We start from the raw sequence: 8035 nt of genomic DNA on the forward strand, positions 1-8035 counted from the left end.
AGTTATCAGCATAGCATAAAACCATTACAAGTTGTGTACTCACAGCCCAACAAGGATCTCCTTGTTTTATCCCTTCCCACAACATACTGTGTATACTAATGCAAGCTACAACACTCACTCCCCCAACTAGCTGAACTGAAATAACCAATCTTTGCTTGTCCTAGTGACGCTATGTGAATGACTGACAGATTCACTGTTTAATCCCAATTCGTCCAATTCAACATATTCATCACGGCCATACCACGTTGAAAACACCGGTTCTCGTCCGATCACCGAAGTTAAGCAACGTCGGGCCCGGTTAGTACTTGGATGGGTGACCGCCTGGGAACACCGGGTGCTGTTGGCAACCTTTTGGGGAGGAAGGTGGCAGAATGGTTAAGACGCTCAGCTGCCAATACAGAGAGTCCGTGAGGGTGTGGGTTCGAATCCCGCTCTCGCCCTTTCTCCTAAGTTTGACTGGAAAATCAAACTGAGCGTCTAGTCTTTCGGATGAGACGATAAACCGAGGTCCCGTGTGCAGCACGCACTTGGCGCACTGAAAAAGAACCCATGGCAACGAGAGTGTTGTCCTCTGGCGAAATTACGTAAAATGAAATCCACTTTCATAGGTACACAAATATGTAAGCATGCACTCAAGGCCTGACTAAGCGCGTTGGGTTATGCTGCTGGTCAGGCATCTGCTCAACAGATGTGGTGTAGCGTGTATGGATTTGTCCGAACGCAGTGACGCCTCCTTGAGAAAGTGAAACTGAAACTGAAACATCTGATTTGCTACAATTCTACCCACTTGGCTATACACATTCTATGACGACAAGTTCACCCATTTACGTCACAAAGAGATTGGGGAGACAGGACAATACCCGGCATGATCAAAGTTCGCATTAGCATAAATTCTCCCTAGCTTACATTCCGAAGTTCCACCATCTACGTCAGCTGCGTTCGTGAAAGGGGAGATGGGGAACGACTTGAAAGACAGGCCACCACACGGGATGTTCCGACATGCCGACACTCGTCTGTTTCAGAACGGGGATTGTGGCAGACATCACATAACTGCACGTATTCCTACAGCTGGGGCGGGTGATGCGGCGTCGCTGACCAAAGAGGGCCGACTAGGGAGTAGGGGTGAGGGAGGGTGGAAGGAGGGAGGGTGGCGCGGGTGTCGGCACGACCTCAAAGACTGGACTTTGGACGGAGCGGGAAGGGAGATAAGAAGGGGTTGGGGGGAAGGTGAAGGGATGGGGAGGGAAGGGAGACAGAGTGTGGGTGGTGGGGGTCACACTGCCAGCACACTATAACAATATAATCGTTAAAATGTGTTCTGTATTTGTGATTATAAAGCTTCGGGTTAAAAGAAAAAGGAAAAAAAAAAAAAAAAAAGAAGTCCTAACGGCAGATTCGAACCCCACATGTTCGGGTGAGAAGAAACTGTCTTACCAATTACACTATCGGGGCTCCTTAGCTGACGCTCAAAAATATGATATTTAAACATGCTTTTTTAAAGGGCGATAAATCGATTGTGGTATTCACAGTGAGAACGCTGTTTGAATCATATTATTCTGGTGTATCTTGGGCATTCAAAAAATCTTTAAGGGCAATTAAAAAATATTTTTAAGTCCGTGGTAAAGGAGACGTGGCTATCGCTGCAATCACACTGCAACATTTAGCCATTTTCTCTGGATCTAGACAGATGTACAAGTTTAGTTACACCTGGTTGACACGGTCGATTCAATTTCTCTTTTTTGTTCATTCTAGTTTTAAAGTTGATATGAAAATGGAGTATTTTGTTAAAGTAATAACATGTAGAGCCAAGTACAAGTACTTCTAAACGTCGTATGAAGTGAAAAGGACTTCATTTTGAGAAACGTCAAGACGAAATTTTTGTGTTTCATCAATTCAAGGGTTTTTTTAATTTTTAGCTGTGAATTCCGACGGATTCTGTGGATATTTCTAGGGCAGTTTGGGGCATAATCCAGTAAGTGATGAGGCGTTCACAAATCTTTCTCTGAATAAATATTTAACGGTCTCCTTCTCCAACTTTCCATCACATGTTATCGTGTATTGTTGATTGAATATAGGATTGAACGGGCAGGTCAACAACTTGAAACAAAATGGCGTCGTTCGCATTCGCGAAGAATATGAGCACGTTCTTTGACTATGTATAATATGTGTACGCAATTGATTTTTGCCCATGACTTTCAGGTCTCAGCCAATAGATCTAAAAAGTCCACTCGTCATATTGATTTTAGTATTTTCCGAAAAAGACCACTTGGGTGAATGAACATAGTGAAAGCCATGTACGCTGAGAGTAAAACACACAAGCATTTTATGTATTGAGTATAATTTCAAAATGTAATGTTTAATATGAGAAAGATCAGTTTAAAGCAAATTAAGCCCCCTAGCATTCATTGCAGATTAATTTCTCTTTTTTACTATCTGCACCAAAGACATGCAAAATAAATATAACTTCCATGCTTAGCAAAAGAAGTTCCTGTTTGAACAAAAAATGATAAAAATGACTGCTCTTGTTGTTGTGTCAGAATATCAGATCAAAGTGCCAAGTTTAGAGAATAATAAAAAATATAAATATAACAGTAAATTCAGTTTGCATATAATTTAGCTTTTTTATTTATTTTTTGTGCCCATCCCAGAGGGGCAATATTGTTTTAAACAAGATGACTGGAAAAAAACTGAATTTTTCCTATTTTTATGCCAAATTTGGTGTCACCTGACAAAGTATTTGCAGAGAAAACTACCGGGAGGTGATCACCACCTTCGTGTGGAAGCAACTCTGCATTCATTCCTGCTCTGAATTTTGGAGATGTAAGAGCGATGTTGATGACACTGTCACTGTCCCCTTGTCTTGTTCCAAGGCGAGTTGGGGATGTGGTTGTTAATGGGCTAAGAAGAATTTCCCCTGTCATTCCTTCAAGTGCGAGTCCTTGTGGGTTGGTGTTCCGCTGGTCCCATAACTTCGATCTTGCATTAAGGTCTCCACAGATAATGACAGTCTCCAAATTCGTTCTCTATTTCATCTAAAAAGGCCCAATCCGCTTTTGTTGCACAGGTTTCCTGTTTGAACATTGGCATTGATGAGCAAGATGCTTTTGTGAATTCCGTCAGGTTTTTCAAGACGCACACCCACTAGTTCACATGAGTTGCTACACCATTTCTCTAGGTTTATGGCGGAAACTTTGTTTTTAGATTTTTGTTTAGTATGATTGCTACTCCTCTCCCTTCATTCCTTTGAAAGACTGGGAAATTCTCAAAATGTATTGGTCTGTCTGCACTTGTCCTGGTCTCTTGGAGACATAAAATGTCAAAATCATATGCCAATTTCTCAGTTGTTGAGATTCTCATTCTCGCGCTGGAGCAATTCCAACTGCCTATTCTAAAGAATTTCTTTGACAGCCGCTCTGCTTTTTTCATTCTGCTACCTAAGCACAATCTTTTCCCACCTCTTTTGCCACGCCTGTTTTGGGGTTTGGGGGATCTGAATTTATGTCTCGTGCAATGCAGCTGATCCCCGAGGTGCACGCGAGACAGGGTCTTGTTAGTATCTATAGAAGGGTGTTCTATGTGGTGAGGGAAAATATTCGGTCGCCCTGACAGAGCCTCTTATCAGGGAAGGGCAATGGATGTCCATCTGTGTGGAGTCCGTCAGCCTGGTGTCGTCCTAAGGCCAGAATACACTGATTATGACTTAAATGATTCAGCCCTGACTCTTTCCCTTACATCTATTCCCCCTCCGTCCACTCTTGCCAAGACAGTTTTTCGTGTATATTGTACAATTCCGGGAAGGAAAACTTTCACATTTTTGGATTTGCTGAGTCAAGATTATCTGCACATATGTCTGACTCTGACTTATTAATGTCCAACTACAGTGTCATTCGTAAAGATCCACACAATCCAAAGGAAACAGGCCTACTTATTTATATTCATGAGAATATCAGTTTCAAAAGAATCAAATCACTTGAAGACTATCGTGTTGAGTCAGTATGGATTGAACTACACTTAAAAAACTCAAAACCTATTCTGATTGCCTTTATTTACAGAAACCCTTCAGAACATGCAGACTGGTTTGATAAATTCACATCTATGATGGAAGATGCTTCACCACTTTCTAAAGAAATTACTTTATTGAGTGATTTCAACACTGACTTATTGAAACCTAATCTAAATTGAAAACAAATTTACGACTCTTTTCATCTTACTCAGTTAATTGATAAACCTACACGAATCACACACACCTCAAAGACACTCATAGACCACATATATACATCTGCTAAGACTAAAACTGAAATGTGCTGTGCAACGTTCGGCTGTAGTGATCATTTTCCAGTTTGTCTTATGTGGTAAAAAAAAAAGAAAAAAGAAAACAAAAAGGAATTAAAATCCCTAAAAATTATCATAAGTTTACTGCTTACAGATGTTTCTCAAATTTTGACTCAGACGCATTCTTATTAGACCTCACGAACATCCCTAAACGGCCTTGGATGACAAAAGAAATAGATAAGGCAATAGAACTCAGTGATTCTCTTTTAACTTCTGGAACCAGGGAAGATTTCCAAAAACAAAGAAATACAGTAAACAATTTAAAACGTTCAGAGACGAAAAAACATTTCGAACAGTTAATCAAATCCAAAACTAACAGCAAATCTATTTGGAAAGCCATAAACGAGCTGAATAATAGACATATAGCCACACAAAGTACACCACTGTCAGAGATATCTATTGATAGCCTTAACACACACTTCTGCAATGTAGCAACGTCAACCATTAAATCAGACAAATCAAACTTAAACACCTTAGAAGCTCTGACTGAATTTTGCAAATGTAGGAATATTTCATCTACTTTAGATATCCCTTTAATGTTTGTCCATGAAGTTTATAATGCTCTCATCCATTCAAAACAAAAGGGCACCAGAGGTCTCGATGGTATAGACGGAAGAATATTAACACTTTCAGCCCCCGTTATTGCAGAATCCCTTACATACGTATATAATTCATGTATTACAAAAAATCAAATTCCTAAATCGCTTAAAATTGCTAAAGTTATTCCCATTTTCAAGAATAGTGATCGCAGTGAACCTTCAAACTATAGACCAATCTCTATTTTGTCAGTTCTGTCTAAACCTTTGGAATACCACATTAATAAACATATTCTGCATCACTTTAATTCTTTTAAACTGTTTCATCCTAACCAGTCTGGATATAGAGCTTATCACTCATGTCACACCGCATTAACAAATTTAGTAGATCAATGGCTCACCAGTATAAATAACAATGAAATTACTGGAGCTCTTTATTTTTATTTTTTTTTTTTTTTTTTTTTTTTTGCTAAGGCTTTTGATGTTATTGATCATTCTCTGCTATTGCGTAAATTAAAAAAAAAATACGGTTTATCTCTCAATACCTTAGAACTCATTTCATCCTATCTCTCTAACAGAAAACAACTTGTGTCAGCTAACAAATGTGAATCTGCATTATTGTCCATCAATTACGGTGTACCCCAAGGTTCTGTTTTGGGCGAAATTTTATTTTCTATTTTCATAAACGACTTGCCCTTATCTATACAGGCACCGTGTGAATTGTTTACTGATGATACCACTGTACATGTCAGTAATTCTGAACTATGTCATGTATTCTTTTCTCTTCAGGTTAGCACTGACCAATTAATTGAATGGTCTGAATTGAACCACATGTGTCTCCGTCCCAAGAAAACAAAATTAATACTTGTTCATCACAACAAGACAGAAGCGTCAAAAACTGCCTGTAAACTGCTCGTTTATCCGTATTAATGGCCTGATGATCGAAGAAGTAGACAACCATAAAATTCTGGGGGTTACAATTGATAACAACCTATCATGGCTACAACATATTTCACTATTGTGCAAACAAGTATCAAAAAGTATCTGTTAACTATCTAAAATAAAACACTATTTAAATCATCATTGTCACAAGTTATTTTTCAATGCTTATTCTGAATCCCACATTAATTACGCATCAACATTATGGGATTCACCTAGTGAAATTACTCTAAAACCTGTTTTGAGTCTCCACAGGCGAGCATTAAAATTAGTGCTTCTAGAATCCTCATCACTAAATCCTTCTGATTACAGAGCTCTGGATATTCTTCCACTAACAACTAAACTTAAACTTAAATATAATAAGGCGTTATTCATGTTTAAAATTATGTCTGTTTTATCTCCCCTTCTCTTCAAAATAGATTTGTTATTAATGTACACAAGATTTCTGTACCGCTTCCAAGGATTGATCTATTCAGGTCTTTCTTACTCATGGGGTTGCTAATGGAATGAAATGTTATCATGTATAAATGTGAATACAGTTAAAAGTATCTCTTTATTTAAAAACACATATCGTGCATATCTCATGAAAATCCTGTAGACGTGCTTAACTCTCTCCATACGAACGGCGAAAGAGACGACGTTAACAGCGTTTCACCCCAATTACCATCATCAAAATATTGCAAGCGGAAGGCTCTTATACTGAAGAGGTGAATGTTGACAAAGAATACCACAATTCTGACGACGGAAGCTAAAGGTTTGGTCATTCAGACACCCACTGGACATCCGAGGAGTCTGTGTAGAGGAGAAGAGAAGACTGGCCGTACTGAGTGAGTTAACATTGTTATGATAATATTATCCACAATTTCAAATTGATTATTATTGATTATTGCGTTTATACCTGTCTATCTGTCTGTATATCTGTCTGTCTACCTGTCTGTATATCTGTCTGTCTACCTGTCTGTATATCTGTCTGTCTACCTGTCTCTCTATTTCTCCGCCCAGTCTTTCTTCTTCTTCTTTTGTTTTTTTGTTGTTGTTTTTTGTTGTTGTTTTGTTTTGTTTTGTTTTGTTTTTTTGGGTTTTTTTGTTTTGTTTTTTTGTTCTTTTTGCTTTCTCTGTCCTCCATTACTGTATCATTTGTACATGTACCATGCATATGATTATTGATGTATATAACTATGTGATGTGCATGCTTACTTTGTGTGTGCGTGTGTGTGTGTGTGAGTGAAGAATTTGCTGTTGTGCATTCATTTTTTCTTACCCCCACCCCACCACCACCACCCTTTTTCTTTTTTTCTTTTTTTTTTTTTTCTTTTTTTTTTTTGTTGTTGTCAACTTTGCACAGAGGGCCGGATGTAAAAAAAACAACCATGCTTATTCCCTTACCCTCATGAAATACAGTTTCGTTCGTTCGTTCTCTCTCGTGCAGCCATTGAAGCGGAACAAGGCAAACATAATACTCAACTGGCTATTGCATCATCACTACACAGCGTCTGATAGGTCAATGAACACCCATCACTGATTCCTGTTTAATCAGCAGCAGTATCATCATCATAATCACTATCATCATCACCATCAGCCAGAGAGACCATGCCGTTTACACCCCCCCTCTTCACCCCTAACCCCACCCCCAGTGAAAACGGGCGATGACAAATGATTCAGGTCATGGAAGTGCTCACAACCTTCCTGGATCAGCCAGTCCAAGCTGTGCTTGCCTCCACACTGTCCTCGGAATGACCACTCTGCCACGAGATGGATGGAGGGGGTGGGGGAAGAGGAGACGTGATCATGTAACCATCGTCCATCAGACAATCTGTGAGAAATTGCAAGAATGGACTGCGAGCAGCACTGGACACTATGTGGAGGACAGGACAGGACAGGACACTGTGTGGAGGACAGGACAGGACAGGACACTGTGTGGAGGACAGGACAGGAGAGGACAGGACACTGTGTGTAGGACAGGACAGGTCAGGACAGGACACTGTGTGCAGGACAGGAATTACACTGTGTACAGGACAGGACAGGTCAGGACACTGTGTGGAGGGCAGGAGAGGACAGGTCAGGACACTATGGAGGACAGGACAGAACAAGACAGGACACTGTGTGGAGGACAGGACACTATGTAGAAGACACTGTGTGGAAACTGTGTGGAGGACAGAACAGGACAGGACACTGTGTGGAGGATAGGATACTATGTGAAGGACAAGACAGAACAGGACACTATGTAA

General features: G+C 39.9%; 1 non-coding gene across 1 annotated transcript; it reads left to right on the forward strand.

Annotated features, from left to right (window-relative positions):
* Nucleotides 1-227: 227 nt before the first annotated feature.
* Nucleotides 228-346, forward strand: LOC143287791 (5S ribosomal RNA). The gene has a single exon (XR_013056004.1). It is a non-coding gene; the product is annotated as a 5S ribosomal RNA (ribosomal RNA).
* The last annotated feature ends 7689 nt before the right edge of the window (nt 347-8035 follow it).

The sequence above is a fragment of the Babylonia areolata genome, chromosome 11 (genome assembly GCF_041734735.1).
Source record: "Babylonia areolata isolate BAREFJ2019XMU chromosome 11, ASM4173473v1, whole genome shotgun sequence".
NCBI lineage: Eukaryota > Metazoa > Mollusca > Gastropoda > Neogastropoda > Buccinidae > Babylonia > Babylonia areolata.